This window comes from Lepisma saccharinum, chromosome 24 (genome assembly GCF_977018435.1).
Source record: "Lepisma saccharinum chromosome 24, izLepSacc3.1, whole genome shotgun sequence".
NCBI classification, from domain to species: Eukaryota; Metazoa; Arthropoda; class Insecta; order Zygentoma; family Lepismatidae; genus Lepisma; species Lepisma saccharinum.
The window spans coordinates 58,023,539-58,043,840 of record NC_139252.1 but is presented as its reverse complement, the minus strand read 5'-3'; positions in this window follow the sequence as shown (position 1 = coordinate 58,043,840).

Genomic DNA, 20,302 nt, shown 5'->3' with positions numbered 1-20,302 from the left:
ATTCTATCTCTATCCAAGGCCTCCCCGATGGCGCAGTGATAGCGTCATCGCCTTGCAATCAAGGGAGTCCCAGGTTCGATTCCCGGTACATACTGGTTCGGAGCCCACTTTAAACTGTAGGTCCAGTCCCGATTAGCCTTACTGTGCATAAAGTCGACTTAAATATCAACTCAATCAATCAATCTCTATCCCAGAAGATAGCCTAATTGAAACGTTGTGAATGAATACTGATTAAAGAATTTAAGATAACGCTATCTGATTGTGAAAGGTCTGTCACCTTGCTTTCGTTTCATCTTGTCTTAAGGTACAACGCAGAAATCAAGATTCCATGTGTGCTGTGTTCTTCGCTTGTGCCATATTTCTGAAATAACCCCTTCTGATTATGCGACTGGCAGGTCAGCAGTTCAAGCAGTGGCTCTGAAGAAATTTTCGAGAAATCCACTTGAAACTTAAAAACAATAGCACAGGAAAGAAGAAAACAATCGAAGATTAATAAATAATTTTTTCCTTTTGTTTACATATATTTAATATTTTCACGTATCATTGATATTTTTGCATATTTCAGTGATTTATTCTACATATTTAGCAGCATATTTTCGCCACATAAAAATTCATGGCTAGTTGTGCTTGTATAAAAAGGTAAAGTGCTCCCCTGTGCATAGCACCACGCCATGAAGGCGTATAGAGGGTGTGGGGGTAATGCCCCACACTTTCTTGATCCGGTCGTGAGTGGGGGTGATGTGATCAGCACCACGCCCCTGACCGCCTTTATCCCCCAGGGTTTCCCCCAGGTACCCATGTTATTCGACGCTGAGTGGGAGCCGGGGCCGCTTCCAACGTTAGAAAAGTTCCCGGATTTGAATCGGCCGGGGATCGAACCCGGGACCTTTAGCATGGTAGCCAGACGCGTTACCGACTGAGCCACCGCGGCTTGTATGCCCTCCAGTATACAAATAATAATGTCTCATTTGCGACAATAGCTAAATGTGTTCGATACCCGGTGGCGGCACATTGTGGTTCATATCCCACTCCCACTTTAAACTGTAGGCCCAGTCCCAATCTGTGCATAAAATTGGACGTAATAAAAAACTCAAACAGCTAAATGCGTAGAAACTAGCGACACAAGGAGTTATGAATCCTAAAAATGCTGGGTTGTATTTTCAGAAGAAAGACTAAAGCAAATATAAAAGAAACTGGTCAGGGGTAATTGAAAGTTAATGAAAAGAAAACAGAAATGAGAAGAACAGAAGTTTACGTTAAAGAGGAAGGGATAAGTATTCGGAAGGTTTGAGATTAAACAAGGTTAAGAGCGGAAGAATAAGTTTCTAACAGGAAGAAAAGTAGATTAAGAAATTGGTAACTAGATACGCTTTTTGGAATAGGAGAAACAAGAGATGAATGTGTGAGTATATACTGTGCTCCAGTGTGTGAAAACGCCCGTCTATAACAGATACGTATAGAGTAGGGATGGCCACCATATCCGGATATTAGATGTCCCGATTTCAAATTATCCGTTATCCGTTTCGGATGCAACGGATAATCCTAATATCCGTAGAAATCCGGATAGAACAGATTTGATGATGGATTTGTAGAATATCCTTACAGTGGAATACAAACATGGCAAATAAAAGAATATGTGAGTAGCCCGTAAAACAGATAAACGATAAAACTGTCCGGATAATGCACACATTCGGATATTCGGTCCTTTCGGATAACTCGAATAGCAACAATTCGGTTATCCGGGTAATGATATCAGAATATCCTATATTTGAAATCCGGATAAAATTGTATCCGTATTTCCCCATCCGTAGTACAGAGAAACGTGAATCAACGTCCCTATACATGATTCAGAAAAGAGGAAATGGGAAGGTGGCAGTGTGACGTATCAAAACAGGCTACAATGTCAGGAGAAACTAATATGACCTGGTTTCTTGATGGTGTATTAGTACTATAAGACAGCATAAAAACTGCTTAAAACTTCGCCATGACAAAGCACCAGCTCACACATCAAAATTTTCAGTGCTTGAACATCCACCCTACACGCCAAACTTAACATACCTTTTCCCACTCGAGATGAGAAAATAGATAATATACACAGGGATCATTCGCGCATTGCAGGGGATTTCAACCCCGGTACACGGACTTCAGAGTTCTTCAGGTTAATCTCTGAACCACAGTTGATGAAACAGAAGCTGTATATTTACGAACACTTTTGTTATACGAATTCAAAATAAAGTACTGTGGCGGAATAGTTAACTTCGCGAAGTAAAATAATATAGCTATATATAAGGGCTACTACAAAAGAAATATACACTTTCAATGTATAAAACAAAAACTCTTCGTAATATCGACATGAATTTTGCTCTGTTAGGTTGCGGAACGGTGGAAGTTTCGATAAGACACATTGTTGATGTTTGTTGTTGTCGCTGATTGTTGTTCCGGCGCAACAATTGCTAAGATGGCTGGAAACGCTGTTGAAAAATCATATTGTGTTCTTGAATTAGCCAAAACAAACTCCGTTACTGTCGTACAACGACATTTTCGAACACGTTTCGGAAAACCAGCACCCACTAGACAGTCGATCTACGATTGGTACAGAAAATTTGAAACAACAGGGTATTTACGTAAAGGCAAAAGTCCGGGAAGCAGGGCCGTATCAAGGTTTGTGGAGGCCCCTGGGCAAAACGTTATGTGGGGGCCACCCATTTGTTAATTATTTTTTACTAGGAGTTTTATTAGTTCAATATGATAACCACCTATTTTCAGCAGTTGAAATGGTAGACCTGATTTTAGAATCATTAGTCATTCACAATCTATCATATCGCAGATAGGTTTGCAGGGAGAATAGCGCAGTAAAATAAAGTTACAGGACGAAAATTGTAGCGCTATAGCAGCAGTAAAATTCTGTGTCTAAATGTCTACAGTATATTATGAAGAGCGAATACCGTAACTACAATATATAGTAAATACTAAGGGGTTTCAGACGGAAACAAAGAACTGAGCAGTAGACTGTACTTACATACATAATATATTATAAATGATATTATTTACAATTAAGAGTAAATACCTATGTCACTACATATGCACGGTCCATCTGCTGGACAATTACCGACAGGTTCATTGTGAAAATTGTAGTAACTACACTTTCTTCAAGAAAATTCACAAGAACTTAACACTTATAGTAGACACACTTTTCTTGCCTTTTTAGCCGAAAATTCATCTACTATATCATCGAAGTCCAATTCACGAAGAAGTTCATGTTCAATGCTTAATAAACAAAGATTGGATAAGCGATCCTGTCCCATGGCAGCACGAAGCCTGTTTTTCACTAATTTCATTTTTGAGAAAGCGCTAGTATCTCCACAGTTTTTTCCCCCTAGAGAAACTCACAGTTCTAATACGATGTTATTAACGAAAGGAAGTTAACTACTTCGTAGGATTATTTATTATCTTAATCGTATCTGAGAGTTGATTGTTTGAATAAGTGTGCCTTACTTCCACACGACAGCCAAATCAATCCATGGTATAAAGTATACTGAGCTTCAGATATCTACAAGCAGATCGACTGAGAGCTGTGCTACAATTGGATCCAGAAGAGTGTAGACATACGACAATATTGAAGAGTTTTTTTTATTTTTAAAATACAATTTATGTAATTTTTCATAAGCATAGCCAGCTAGTTATTTTTTTTTTTTTTGGTGGAGGCCCTTCACGGCTTCCATTTAGTGGGGACCCCGGGGCAATTGCCCCAGTTGCCCATAGGTTAATCCGGCCCTGCCGGGAAGACCCACCGTGTCAGGAGAAAAAGTGGATCATGTCCGGGATGTTTTCCAGCGAAGTCCACAAAAGTCCACAGCAAGGGCGAGTTTGAAACTACAAATGCCACAACAAACTGTGTGGAAAACTTTACGGAAGAGACTGAAAATGACGCCTTACAGATTGCAGTTATTACAGCATCTAAAGGAAGATGTCAAGGTTAAACGTTAAACGGCGAGATTTCTGCATTGAAATGCAGGAATGAAGAAGATGGCCGTGTGACACAAGGAGTACATATTAAACATCTGCGAGTTCCCGAAACAAAACTAACTAACTAACTCTCTAGCCATCCTAAACCCGAAGGTTCATGGCTGCAGCAACACAGGCCTTCCGTCTGTCCCTATCTTGAGCAAGATCTATATGCTCTTTTCCATCCCTACCAATTTCCTTTAGGCCCATCTCAACATTATCTTCGTCTTGATCTACCTACTGGTCTCTTACCATCAGGTTTCCCAACAAGAATCCTGTAAACTCTATTTTCCTCTCCCATTCGTGCCACATGGCCTGCCCACCTAAGTCTTCTTTATTTAATCATTCTAATAATATCTGGACATTATCATACTAATGAACCAAACTTAAAGAATTACTTTATAAAACAGTGAAAAGTGTTTCCTGATAACATAAATAGTTTTGGATTTATAAAGCATTGAAAGTGTCTATTTATCTTGTAGTAGCCCTGTATATAATATGGCGATACACTTTATTCCTAAGTATTGAATATTACACGCTAATGCGTTTGCGTTAATGGTCTTCCTGACGTGACTAATGGGACTTCAAATATTTAATGTCAGTAAAATAATTCATTAGTTGGTGGTATATGAGAACTAAACGCATTGCAACAGCATATTTTTCTGTGTATAAACAGCCTGCCCCAATAATATTTCTTTCGACGCCCATGATGAGAATAGATTTGTGAGATGGCACCACTTCCTCTTGTTCAACTCGTTTGTAACAGTCCTGTTACAAAAAAGAACAGCATTTTTCCTCCAATAAAAGCTAGGGTACGAAGACTTCAAGGTCAAACGCTCATTTGAACCTGCTGCAGAACAATCGCAGGCCACACAAATCGTACCCCAAGGTCACGGGAGCAAATTCCTCGAAAAACTTGAGGGGGAAGACCTAACAAAAGGGCCAGCTGGGAGGGCAGCAGAGGGTTGAGTTATGGTCCACTTTGCTGGTGGGGGGGAAGGGGGCGATTCCCGAAGTTCCACCAACTTGGCTCCCCCGCAGTACCGGAAACGGAAACACGTCACCGTGACATATAGACGATCCAAATTGCAGTCCGATCCCATCAATAACATCGAACTAATATATTGAATGCGGGAGCATCAGTCGATGCGGTTGGGGAACTTTCCCCTACAGGGGATTAGGAACGGCTTTCATGGGGGGTATTAGTTTCCACTTACTCCAGAGATATTTCACAATCACAGCCAATATTGAGGGAACAAGGTATCTGGCGATTCGTTGGGTTTGGCCTTTATAAAGTTTTTCATGGCCGAGACATCGAACTTTGCACAAAGGCATTGGAGCTATTGTGGGGTATAATTGATAAATCTCTTGAGTTTCTACTCGAATATTGGCAGTGCTATTTTACACGTGTGATCCTATTTTGACACGAATGAACAGACACGGAACATACATACAAGCAAAATTCGCGTACTTTAACACTAGTTTGCTTACCCGTGCTGTATGAGAACTTCCTTACCCGGCTCACAGGCTCATACTTTACTTTATAAGTAAAACTCGATAAACCATTTGTTATTAAATCACTGCTTCCTTTGTTGATTATAAATGTGCAGTTATTTATTAATTATAATATTTACAAAAATTACCATCATTAATAAAAATAATAACAAATTATTGCATGAGTGTCACACACATATTTTACGATTCACCAGAACTCACAAAAACCATAATATATAATTTTTCATTAGTGATTATTTTGTTTATAAGCTGCAATTGTTTATTAATTATAATAATTACAATAATTACCATCATTACCAGCCAATTGTACGCTGTCGCTGGCACAAGTGTGTCTAATTACATGCATTTAAAGATGGCGCCTGATAGGTCTACCAAGTACATTTTTCCTCCTATTTACATATTTTTTTGTTTTTATGAACAAAAGTAATACAGAAGTAATGGGAACACCTTAGTGATCAATGTTTTATAAAAATTTTCGCATTTGAAAAATAGAAGAAATTGAGGTGGTGGACCTGACAGCCCCCCCCCCCCCCACCTCGTAAGCTAGGGTTTAGTTCAGGAGGAAAGCCAAGATGGGTGGGGCTAACTAACACCTGCCTTGCCGGGAATGTGTGGAGCTAGCGAACGAAGACAAGCCTCTGCGCAAATAGTCACTCGAGAGGGGAAGAAAGTATATCGTAGCGTACCTCTCATTTTCGAGTTACGCTTTAGCCTTCTAGCAGGCAGGAAATACTAAAGAATGTGTTATCTTCAGCATAGTGCATTTTCCAGTTACTGCAGAGGTAAAGTTGAGTGTGAAGGAGCCTAGGTTTCACTCTAAATCTTCTTGGGTGCAAAAAATTCTGGTTCTAAAAGGTGTTTAATCATATTGGAGACTTTTATGGAAACAGCAAAAGGTTCGTCATTTTCCTGCTTTATTCTGTTTCTGGGCGGAGTGCCAAAACGTGTTATAACAAGTTTATTTGATTCAAAATCAAGATTTGTCTTGTGGCTCTTTAAAAAAATCATTCCCCAAAATAATGCCATGTGAGAAATTTGGAATAAGCCTAAATGGATGTCTAAAAGAATATCCGTTGAGAGAAATAGTCAAAATTATAATTTCATTTATTTTCAATTGCCCATTTGTGACTGAACCCTTCTTGCAGTTCCCGATTGTCTTTTCGTTTGCGATTTCTCCCTAAGAAGCGACGTTGACCTCGCTTTTCAAATCCAAACCGACCGTCGTTCAAGATGCAACTTGCATGCTCCCCACCTAGGTTGCTCCTACTTTTCTCATTCTCATTCCACCCTACCTCTGCAGTAACTGGAAATGTTAACACATTCTTTAGAATTTCCTGCCTGCTAAAGCGTAACTCGAAAATGAGAGGTACGCTACGATATGAGGAAAATGCGGATGCAGCTACCAGCTGTTTGCAGCAGCGCGCACTACCTTGCTCTGCCAAATCGCTTTCTTCCCTTGTCTCCCGTTATGTGCGGCCTTGCTACACAAATTCCGGATACATAGTACAGGGTGAGCATAAAGTCTTTCTCTGATTATGAATATTTATATCTCAACTTCCACGGTAGATAGGCAAATAAAACCTATGGTAATAAGTAGTGCAATACATCAAGTTTTTTTTCCATTCCTTTGTTTTGTCTGATTATTATTCTGATTCCCATATCATGGCTACCGCGTTCGCCGGACATAACTCCTCTTGGACTTTTTTTATGGGGTTACGTTAAGAAAACGGTGATTAGTTCACCAGTTCCTGATATGCAAACTCTTCAGACACGAATACGGGATGCTATAGAGGCGGTAACGGAAGAGATATTGGCAAAGACATGGAGAGAAATTGAGTATCGCCTAGACGTTCTAAGGGCAACGAAGGGAGCACATGTCGAAGTGTACTGAAGTGTACTGATAACAAAACATTATGAGTTAAGCTACCATTTCCAACAAACCGCATACCTGTATCTATCATAGCTCTTTAGCAATAAAAGTTTGTAATCAGGGAAGGACTTTATGCTCACCCTGTATAAAAAGTAACTACGTTGTTGACATCAACTTCAGTCTTTCCGTGGATGAAGAATAAACGACAATGTGAAAAACTGGTCTCGTGTCGCCAGCATCCCTGTTTGGACATGGAACAATTCCACCGTATCATCCAATACCTAGGTAGAAGACTTGTTAACACGTTTTCTTGTAGACAAGTGTACCCGGGTTCAATTCCTAAAGGAGTGCATAGCGTAGTGGTTCGAATGAACTGTAGATCTAGTCTTGACTCGCCTGTATGGACAAACCATGTTTTTGTAACAGACAGTGTTATCTGCATTCGCAGAGAACGTTACAATAGAGGTCGATCTTCGCGTCGGGCATGATCGCCTCCCTTATTTAGTAGACGCACCTCGTATATGCAATTTTCTTTTAAATAATAAAACAACTTCGCTTGTCCACCTTTTGCATACATCCATGTCTCAAGCAACAATAATTGCATTTTGAAGAAGTATCTCATTAACCACAATACTCTCGAATCCAGTATTAATCAGTGCTGCCATCTTGGAGAGAAATTATGTACTCCTTAAGAAGCAGAGAGAAATAAATGCAACTGTAAAGGTGACAGCGCCGTAATTCAGGACAAGAGGAAAACCATGGAAGTAATTTCTGCCCGCGCTGCAGGATTTAGTATGCATTGAACGACGCATAATTTCACACCGCCATATTTTCCGTTCTCAGTGTTTCCAACCGGAAAGTTTTCCCACTAGATTGTTGTGTTCTTAAATGGATATCCTCTGAACGGTATTGGGAAATTTCTTAAAGTGTGTTTCAGTTTTGAAAGGACAGAAGGAATTAAACAAGGGTTTCCTTTGATAGAAGAATTTATTATTAACTTGTTTGCATACATTACAGAACACCACTTTTTTTTCATCGTAAAAAAAATCAACAGATTTTGCCCAGCCATGAATTTGAAAAGTTCTATCACCACATGTTTGTCTCACGTTCACGTGGTATTATAAAATCACTACCCCCGAAATTGGTACATCCGTAATAGCCGATTTCCGGACATTGATGAAGGGAAAATCGTAAAGAACACTCATTCCCAGGCCAGGAATTGAACCCGGGATTTTGGGATATAAAAATGTATCTTTCAGCAGATCAGAAACATTCGTTGCAAATAAACCAGGATTACTGTGTCGATTGATGCATCAAAAATGCATGAATATTGCATTTTGAGTTATGTATGCGTGTCGATAACGCGGCCTTCGTGGCGGAGTGGTCAGCACTACGAAGCCAGAGGTACCGGGTTCGAGTCCAAGCCTGGACCATTTGTTTGTCCTTTCGTCAATTTCATCGTATCATCTTCGCGATTAGCAAAAGTGGCAGAAATGCGAAGTAAAATTAAACCAAAATCAATCAATTAAGCATTTCGGTAAATCACTTTGATCTTTCTTTAGGTTTCCAGAGCTTTCTTACTTCAAAACTTTGTTTTGCCTGCTTTTTTACATTAACATCCTTCGTTGTTTTTGTTTCCTTTGATCACAATTTTGTCCCGACATGTACCCTCGCTGCACTTTTTAACTCTCTCTGCACCCGAGCGTCTGGTTTGTTCGTTGATTTGGTGTCAAGCAGTGTGTTTGGTGCCCGCATCGTTTGCACTGCGCTATGGACCGATGCAGTGTGTGATGTATGACCATGTGGTGCGTGCTAACTAATGAAATGAACGTTTGAAGCAGCAAACAGGCATTTGTTGAATCTTCTGAATTTGAGTTCATGGTTGAGTTCGTGTTTTAAGTCCACTTTATGCACAATGAGCCTAATCGGGACTGGACCTACAGTTTAAAATGAGATCCGAACCACTATGTGCCTCCACCGGGTATCGAATCCGGGACACCTTGATTACAAGGCGACGACGTTACCACTCTTCTGAACTTGGAAACCGTTATTCGTCTACTTGGTTGAACGTCATTCCCTTCTGGCGTCGCCAGAAATTTTTGCAGGGGGGTCGGGAAAATGATAAAAGTTGAAAAGTAGAAAAACAATAAGTATTTTTACCAAGGTTATAAATGTTATTTATTATACAATAATAAATATTATAAAGTAACAAAAATAAATGTTATTCGAAATAATAATAATAATTATTATTATTATTATGTAAATGGGGAGACTCGATCCAGCACAACTATTTTCCATTATTTGTTTTGCATTTTATGCAGTTAGTATCTGAAATGCATTTTGATATTAACTTTTTGACGTCTCGTTCAAGAAAAGGCTTTAAAACGTAGGGGGATTTTTTGTTCATGAAGTGTGTTGTGTAACTTCTCACCTACAACTGTAATTATTAGAATTTTGAAAACTGTGGAACCATTTGTTTTTTGGATGAAATAGTAGAATATAACCTTGTTCGTGTATTTTTCACTCAATGTTTTCGATCCAATGCATTTTTACTTTCATTATTCTGTTCGAATACTAACTAAATGAAATTTATTTCTGTTCTTAGCAATAAAAGTAACAAACTATCGGCTTTCTTGTATCTTTAAATGAACGATTACAATTTCCAGGGGGGGTTCGACCCCCTCCCGACGCTCATGCACCAGCCTGACACCGAGATACACCTGCGCTACACCTAGTGTCAAAAAGTGCAGCGAACTAGATAAAGCAGCTTTATCCATAGTCGTCGGATATGTTCAGATGAGCACCCTGCTTTCCTTGCAGAAGAACAGTGCAAGATTCGGATGCCACATATCATATCTTGTGTTGCTTAAACGTGTCAAAAATCGTGTACTTTTCTCTCCAAACATTTGGTTCTTGGATCAAACAAAAAGCTGAGAAATTGTTCGCAGAGTTTCCCATGGCAAGATGCTCCTGGCTCGGGTGGCCTTCAGACTGGCTATTCCTGTTTCAGTTTCTGGAAACAGATGAGTCACGGGAACACGTGAGGAATGGCGCACCGTGATTGGTCGACATGAACTTTGGTCGAAAGTTTAGCGGCGTTCTGTGAAGGTCCTAATTACTAAGTGAGGTGGCTTCAAGTTGAAGAAATTTCCTGGAGATCTTTAGTACAGAAGGAATGAAGCATTTACTGCACTTTCTTCTGAGAATAAAACATTAAAATACTAACCAAGGCAAAATTTATTGTATAGAAAACATATACACTAAAAAGGTAATGTTTCCACCCTCTAACAGGGTCTTGTTCAGACGAATATTCACACTAGAGTAACTCTAGCTTCTAGTGTGAATATTCGTCTGAAGAAGACCCTGTTCGAGGGTGGAAACGTTACCTTTTTAGTGTATATATTTTCTATACTGCCTTGGTCAGTATTTTAATGTTTTATTAACATGGAATCAGTGGCTTAACATTGTTACCATTGGAATTTCTTCTGAGTTAATGAACATTTTCAACGAATTTCAGATCAATTACACTGCAGTGGTGTCGTGATCCATCGAATATTATAGCTTTTACCAATTTTTTGTCAAACTTAATCTGGTTTTATAATCAGGAATATCCTTTTTAAAGAATTCTGGATCACCTTAAGTAAAAATATAAGTTAATTTTCTCAACACAGGAGGGAGGAAATACTCAATCTAGTGAATTACATTTCAATGTGATGAAATCAAGCAGAAATACATATAAGAATCTTACTTTTATTATTTTCTTTGCACACGAAATTTACAAACAAGTTTCTTGTAGTCTGGACACACTCACGTCATACATTTATAACTTATTTTCAGAAACTCGTCCTTATTGTACGCATATAAAAATACTACGTGCCCGAAAACAATGATTCTTTTTCCAATAAATTCTGAACGAAAGGAGTTCCTGGACTATTCCAGGAAGGCGCACTGGGAGAAAAGGTCAACAGTGTTGCCAAACTACACGTAAAGGAACAATTTGTATGAAGTGATCTGTTTAAGTGCCAAAACATTTGAAAAACTTGATCATTTAATTTCTCCATTATTGAAGTCACTCCAATTTAGTTGAAAAGTCTCGGGGATGGAGACACTGTTACCTTGGGATCACAGAATCAATTTCCTGTTGTCATTAAAGCGAGTGACGTCAGGTGAACGCTACCGTTTTTGCTAATGAAGCGCTGGAAAACAACGACAGCTAATTGGGGGCACGAGCAAATTCATAATGAATTATGGCAGATGGGGTTAAGCATTTGAATAATTCCTTTTCCCCCGGAGGCTGCGAAGGAGAGCAGTTTCAAACTTTCAGGTTGCCTTCTTCAGAAAAGAGATGACGTCATCTGAAGATTTCCCAAACTTTTTTCAGTCTAGAAGCAAGGATTCGTTGAGTGCTTTCTTCTGCTTTGGAACTCTATTAAGAAAATTAGTTTTCCTCGGAAATGTGATTTTTAATAAACTGGATGCATTTCTAAAATACATGCAAAATTGTATGTATTAATGTATTCAAAATGTAATGCATTTGATAATACATCGAGGATTTTATGTATTAATTTACTCAAAATTTGTCTCATTTTATCTTCATTCATCCTCATCTTCGCGATTAGACAAAGTGGCAGAAAAGCGAAGTAAAAATATACCAAATTTACTCAAAATTGGATGCATTTGAGAATTGCAATGACCTGGACATTACATTGTAATTGTTATGTAGTTAAAATATTGTGTTTGTTCGTTGTTAAGTTTGCAAATATTTATGATGTCATAGACAACTAGTGTCAGATAGAAAATAAACTAACCTTGATGTGCCAGGACCTGGCAACATTTAACAAATTGAGAGATTTATGAAGAAGCTAAAATGACGAAAGCAACGGGTGAATATTGGCAGAAAATGTCGAAAGTAATTGTAATATGTAGTTTAAAGTTTATTATATTGCTGTTAAGTGTGTCTGTTCAAAAATATTCCTTACATTAAGGTGAAATAGTAAGTATTGATTTCCACGCCTTGTGATCGCTGGAGTCTTTTGACAACGACATGAGAAGCGAAGGGAAAACTTCCAGGTTAGACTGAAAGATACGTAACAAAATGCACCTCAAGATTGTACTGCACGTATTCAGTCCGAGTATTTTATTTAATATGGATTAGTAATGTATTCATACCATATTCTCTCTACCATGTAGAATGCGGATAGTGAAATCATGTAGTCTTTAATTTGAATATCAGCTTGGAAGCATAGAGGATAAAGATTGCCATGTTTTGAATGTCAGACGTCAGAAAATAAAAGATTCCAGTCGGGAAGACCTGGTTGGATTCCCGGAAATGTTCCCTCATGGAGAAGCTCTGGAGTCCACTCATTTTCTAATAAATAGTACCTGCATGGAACCCTGGGGAGTGGTGATGATCACACCACCTTCATATCTTCCAAGTTATCTTCACGACATGTTGCAATGTGCCTAGGGTAGCTTAACTTTATATTTGTACTTCACTTACTTATTACTAATATGTGAGAAAGTGACTATATATTCTATAATTTTTCAATTCGCACTATGCGGGCTTATATATCCATATAAATATGGTTCAGTGAAGATTCCAGTGCAAATGATATTATTTCAAGTTTAATGATGACGTTACGTAAGTAGATAATTTTAGTTACAAACAGTGGCGTAGCATGGACATTTCGGGTGGGAACGCCAAGTCCGAAGTAAGGGTCGGCCCTTTGTTGCTCAATAATTTACTTATGGAATTAGTCGCCACAGGTATTGTTTATTTGCCTGAAGTCAGCTGGGTTTTCAATAAAACATCATCCATGCATGTTTTAGCTAGAAAATGAGATGCCTCACTATGCCACACATGTTTTGAACTCTGGTGTTTTATACCTTTTTTTATATCTTTCTGCATTACGCAAGTCATTAAAAACCTACCTGAATCACAAGCGCTTCTGCACAACAGTAGACGTCATTGTTGTGGGCGATCCAACTACTGATTGATTTGGTTTATTTTACTTCGCTTTTCTACCACTTTTGGTTAATCGCGAATATGAATATGAGTGATGATATTGAAGAAGGGACACTGACAAAGAACACCCGTGCTCACGCCGGGATTCGAACCAGGGACCTCTGTCGTCTTGGCGCAATGTGAAAAGCAGAGTGGATGATCCAAATATCGTACACTCTACTGACGTAACAGTGCCGATTAGTAATTCAGACCACTGTTTATTACTTCTTGAGAATGCTGATAAACATTTTAAAATAATTTTCTCCAGAGACCATTCGATGTTAAGAGTTTTCAAATGAATGCTAAACATTTCCATTCACACAATATTAAGTAGTTAGATAATAATGAAAAAATACAATAAAAAAATAATAGTTTTGCGGGTTAAGTGGTAGAGCAGCCACAGGCTGAATTTCTATCACGAGGACTTCACCAACTTATTTGACAAAAACTGTGTTGATATTTTAGTTTCTAATGCACATCGCTGTTCGTGCGATAAATTATACAATGCAGTGGCCATTAAGAAGAAGTATATTTGAGATTGGTAAAGTTACGTCAGTCAATATTGCGTATTGTAGCAACACATAGCACGAGTGGCACGAGCGCGAAGAACCGGGTAGGAATTCTACCGCTGTCGTCTGCTTCAGAAGGCAGGAAGGGTCACATGAACCAATCACGGTAGACCTCTCTGCTCCGTACGCTGGCGTACGAGAGAGCATTTACGCGCGTGCTGGAGAAATCGAAGCTTTCCCTCCAGAAAGGCAGCAAGGAATATAGTCCTGTACGCCGAACCTGCTCGGCGTCCCGCCGGAAAAGGTATTGAAAAGAGATGCTAGAACGAGTGCTGAGAGTGGAGCGTTGCAAGCGGATCGCGAAAAATAGCTATTATAATGCCATGAAGGTCAAACATATATGAAATTAGTAACTTTTTACTTTATAATCACAGCATTTAAGCATTTTTGAAATTTTAAATCTGGGAACGCCGGGCGTACGGGCGTACTATAACGCTACGCCACTGGTTACAAAGTAACGCATGTGGCAAAATTTGCAAGAACCGATAGATAATTATTCAACGCTTAATCTTTTTAAGCTTGATGAATCTCAATAAGCCTTTCATTTGATGACAGCTAATGAATAATTGATTCTCTTGCATTGTATATAGATTCGCCGAATGATGATTTTGCCTTTGACAATTTTTCATACAATATTCCAACACACACACAGCAACAAAGAACACACGCGTGTAAATAATCACTAATTATTCTTTTGACAGGTTACCATAGTAACAAATCTAATCCTATAAATGAAAACAAAAAGGTTTTTAACGTTGTGTAAAATTAATAATACTATTGCAACACGTTGATGTGAATAATACTCGTACAATAAACTTTTTTTATTAATGCTTTAAAAAAGCAATATTTATACATTGATAAATTTATCTAGTGGCAGAGATCTTATATTTACATACCTGTCTGTGGAGCGAGGCCGCGCATGGCGGTACAGAAGAGGAGAAAGCAAGTGGGTGGAGCAAAGTGGTGAGCGCTGCTGCAAACGGCTGATAGCCGCAACCGCGTTTTCCCCTCCATGCACTCACATCCCCTCTCTCGAGTCACTTGTTGCGCCGATTACTTTCTTTCGTTCGCCTCCTCCAAATATTCCCGGAACATAGTGTGGTTTTCAGCCAGAAAGATTGTAGTATTTATTTATTTATTTATTTTACTTCGCTTTTCTTCCACTTTCGGCTAATCGCGAAGATGATGATGAGTGATGATATGATGAAATTGATGAATGCACACTCACAAAGATCATCCATGACCAGGCCGGGATTTGAATCTGGGATGCTAACCACTTCACCACGCAGGTCGGCTGTAAATTATGAGAAAGAGAAATTCTGTATATATCCTGCGTCTAATAGTAACGTACCTGATTTCGGCAAGCTATATTTATGAGAGAGTCGGAATATTTTGGTCAAACTCCATATATATGTGAAAAAATAGCCTAAATTCTTATTTATTCATATACTAACTGATTACCCTGCGTTACCCGGGTATTTATTTATCCCAATCTTTTATTAGCCAGGAAAATAATGAATTATAACTATAGTGTAAAATGTAACTAATTTTACTTCATGGTGAATGTTACAATTAGCTTAGAGACTCCGAAAACTATAGATTCCACACTAATATCGGTCGTTTTAGCAGCACAGCCTGAATGTTAGACAACCCGAGAAACACTATCGTTGTGCGGGATTGCATAGGGTCAAGGATGTATGTCTGTGCGGAATTTAATATCGGTCGTTTTGGATTATTTTTACATGTCACCTCTCCCACCCCTAGGGGTGCCAGGGGTGTCTTACCCCAAAAGTATTATTTCCAGATTGCAAGTGATACGTGTACCAAGTTTGGTTGAAATTGCTCCAAGCGTTCGAGAGTTATGCCGGAACAAACATATATACACACCCATCCACACACACACACAGTTTTATATATATAGAAGAAAATAGATGAATTACATTCATGTTCGTATTATCCTTACATGAAAATCCAAGCAAGATAGGAATGATTATCGATCTAATTTGCTATTTCTAACCCTCCACCCCCCCCCCCATCCCCTTTGGGAAAAGTTACGTTCTTCTAAGCGAAAGTTCAGAGAGTATCAATCGAGTTGGGGACTCAAACTACAATTCTTTCGTGAAGAATAGGTCACGAAAGTTTTCTTCTTCGATTAAACAAAAGTGCCGTCGGAAGGAGGGGAAGAGGGGGAGGGGTAAAGTTCATAAGTAACAGAAGCTTTCTTCGATTTCGCTCCGAAAGTCTGTAGCAATTTAAGCGGCATGAAATGCAAGGGAGGAGATTGATAGAAGTGACGAAGAAAGAACGAAAACAAATTGACGTGGCGTTTGAAATTGCCTCACGTGAAAGCCACTCGCGATTCTATCTGAGTCAAAACGAACGTTTGGAGTCTTTGTTTCTTGTTTGATGTGTCAAACTAATTGTTATTGATGAGTGCGTTTTTTTTAGATGTTTTGTCACTATAGATTAGTGTGTCTGTATGTTATCACGTATGTTCTACTTAATCCAAGTAGCCACATGCAAGATAGTGGACAGTGGATTACATTAGCAGATTTGATAGGAGGCTTACTTGATAACTCTTTCTCCGCCTGTCTCTCTGTGTGTCTGTCTGTGTGTTTTCCTCGCTTCTCTCTCTCTCTCTCTCTCTCTCTCTCCCTCTCTCTCTCTCTCTTCTCTCTCTCTCTTCTCTCTCTGTCTCTCTCTCTCTCTCTCTCGCTCGCTCGGTCTGCCACTACAGCCTTAGTAAGCCTTGATCTCCTACACAACCAGCCTGCAATCTTACATATCTTCAATCCTTCTTTTCCATCTCATTATATCAAATTCCCATAAATGCAATTCCTTCTAAGGTAATAAATAACATGAATACTGGTTTGGTTTGTTGTAGTATAATGAAAACCTTAAAGTTCCAATGAAAATTGCAGGCCAGATTGTATACAGCTCCAATTTACGTGAGGTATCAACTGTTATTTACAGAACTACCTCAAGCCTGCAGCACTAATCAAGTGAGCTTCAAAACGCCATTTTTGTTACTTTAAAAATGGTGCCTCCAACACACACTTGCATTATACCGCGTTTGTTACAACCTGTCCCGGTTCCCGCGCTAGCTTATCGCTGGCTTTTCTCCGTGCTGGTGAAAGTCAAAGCCAGGCAGCCAATTAAAATACGCACCGTGGCAACAGCCTCTACGTAAGCGCCTCTCTGCTGGCTTCCATTCGCTCCTCGCTGCCCAGCAGACGATTTTTTCCTCGTTTCTCATTGGCACCGAAACTGTCGAGCGATCCCTAGCGCGGGAAACGGGACAGGTTCTAACAAACGCGGTATAGTGAAGAGGAGGTTTTTTTTGCCCTCTGTCAGCCTAAACCTTACAGCAGTTTCTCTGCAAATGAAAATTCAATATCAAATGCTTACCATACCAGCAAGGTTACTAATGAAAGAGGAAGTTGGACAATGGCCTCAGTTCGCAGGCAGACGGGTGGAAAAGCATTTGCAGTGGCTCATAAGTGACTGCACGTGGACCCTAAATACTTATTCTTCTTAAGGTATAGAGGCACTAATTTAAAGTTGAAAATATATGTAGATCAGCAATAGGTCTGTGATAAAGTGCAGAAAACTTGTGCAACCCTACATCTATCTATGTTCTATACATATAAAAATGGATGTATGTGTGGGTGGGTGTGGGTGTGTACGATATATTTGTTTGTTCCGGCATAACTCTCTAACGGCTGGAGCAATTTCAACCAAACTTGGTACACGTATCACTTGCAATCTGGAAATAAATACTTTTGGGGTAAGACACCCCTGGCACCTCTAGGGGTGAAGTGGGAAGGGGTGACATGTAAAAATAATCGAGAACCACCGATATTAAATTCCGCACAAACAGACATCCGTAACTGTATGCAATCCGCACAACGATAGTGTTTCTCGGGTTGTCTAACATTCAGGCTGTGTTGCGAATGGAATCCATAGTTTTTGTGACACTCCCAATGCGGTTCAACTCCTATCGGCATGGGGGGTGAGAGAGGGTGAAAAATAAAATGCCACAAATGACCTAGATTAGTGTCGAATCCATAGTTTTCGGATCCGCTAAGCTAATTGGTGACATTCACGATCACATTAAAATTAGTTACATTTTGCACTATAGTTAGAATTCATTATTTTCCTGTATAATAGAAGATGTGGATAAATAAATACCCGGACAACGCCGGGTAATAAGCTACTACACACAACGGCGAAAGAAACAGTAGGCGAATTGTCCACTACCATCTTCATTCGGTCTGTATTACACAATGTGATGAAAATGAATTGAAATAATGACGTCAATAAGCAGAGAACAATGCCTGCTTCGAACCAACATAGTTTCATTCCTTAAAACAACACACGATGTAGAATAGAAAAGTAATTTAAATATCGGTGGACAATTTGCCTACCATTATCTTTGCCGTTGACTGTACAAGAAACAAAAACAAATTAACGTTTACATTTGACTCTCCCTTGTATATTAACTGGAAAACTGACACCGGTCCTGATTTTTCTCTCGATCATACATACACACACACACACACAACACACACAGAGACACACACAAGAGCTCATGGCTCAATTACCCCCTTTTTGACACTCGCTGCAGTGCAAGTGTATCCCGATGTCGGGCTAGTTCAAGAAAATGACGTTCAACCAAGTAGACAATAGCAGTGTTCAAGTTCAGAAGATTCAACAAATGCCTGTCTGCTCTTTACATGTGCATTTCATTAGTTAGCACGCATCACGTGACCATACAACACACATTACACCGCTCCAGAACGTAGTGCAGAACGGTGCGGACACCAAATCAACGAAGTAGACGAGTCGGTGTTGCACCGTGTAACCAACTAGAGGCGCAGTGCAGAAAGAGTCAAAGAGTGCAGCGAACTAGAAGAGGCTAGCAATGCCTTTTATACGTGTTGGTGCTTGCTCCAGAAATCATTCGTTGTGCGTGGCAGGAGTTGTTGAAACGTGCGTTCACTTGATGGCGCATAAAAATAGTCCACGCTCACAACGAAAGTAGAAATTTCTAGGACTTCTGAGAGAGACCTTCTAGACATAACGCATATCACCGTGGGACAGTCATCTAGCTTGTGTCGTTGATATGACCGCGTGTCGCGTCTTTCGTCAGTTCTAGTCTAATTGTGAAAAGTTTTATCCGAGACGCCACTCCAACAATGAAAGCTCCATTGTTGGTTGAAGACCTGGTCAAAGATATGAGAATTAACACTGGGCACTCATGAGGCTGTCACCAAACAACGACAGCCATGCAGACTTTGAAGTGACAGTGTTGCCGTCGGTCCATTTGAGCATATCTCGAGAACTCCACGAAGTTTACAAAAGTGTCAATTCAGTGTTCGCTGGAAGACAAGACGTAGCTAAAGGATTGACGTCAAAGGCACGCTAATGTTAATAGCAACATGGCCGGGCTCGGATGCGCCAAATTGTCTAAAGTTCCACAAACTTGCGAACGGCTGCGTCGTAAAAATCGCCAATAAACTTAAAATATCGATGATGCCTTCGCCTGGTGGGAGATTCCTCAAAAAGGGTGCTCCCGTAGCAGAAGGGAGCGTTTAAATAAGGCCTAGCGCGCACCAGAGATTCAAACTTGCCCTGGTTCAGCCTCTTATATTATCACCGGAATATAACATAAGCGTTGATGTGTGAATGCCCGCACTGGCAACTGTAAAATCACGGCGACCATGTGATTCTGAATAAAATTACTCAGCAATTTGTCCACAAATATTTTCGTTAAACTTACAACCTACGTGTTCAAGCAATGGAGTCATTGACAATTTTTCACACCGTACCCCTGAGGGGCATGGGTGCATGCACGTACATTACAAAATACAATATGTAGACAATACACATAATAACATAATATAGCTATATATATACCACTATATATACAACCTCTGACAATAAAGTTCGGTGAATGATCCTGAATATCGAAAGTAGACGAATTCTTAATGAAACCTACCTTTACTGTCCTTCGAAGTAGTCCCCTCCCATGGCTAATGGCGTTCTCCTGCATCATCACGTCGGAAGAAGGCCAAGGCGGAAAAATTGTTGTTCCCTCCGGCAGGAATTCCTTGTGGATCATGCCATCACTGTCAAAGAAAGTGATAAGCATCGTCTTGATGCGTGATTTTTCCGCCTTGACCTTCTTCCGACGGGGTGATGCAGGAGAACCCCATTCCATGCTTTGGCGTTTCGTTTCAGGGTCGTACCTCACACACCAGCTCTCATCCTCTGTAGCAATGCATTGCAAGAAATTTGGATCAGAATCCTCCAGATTTCTTTCTCTTCCCACGCCTC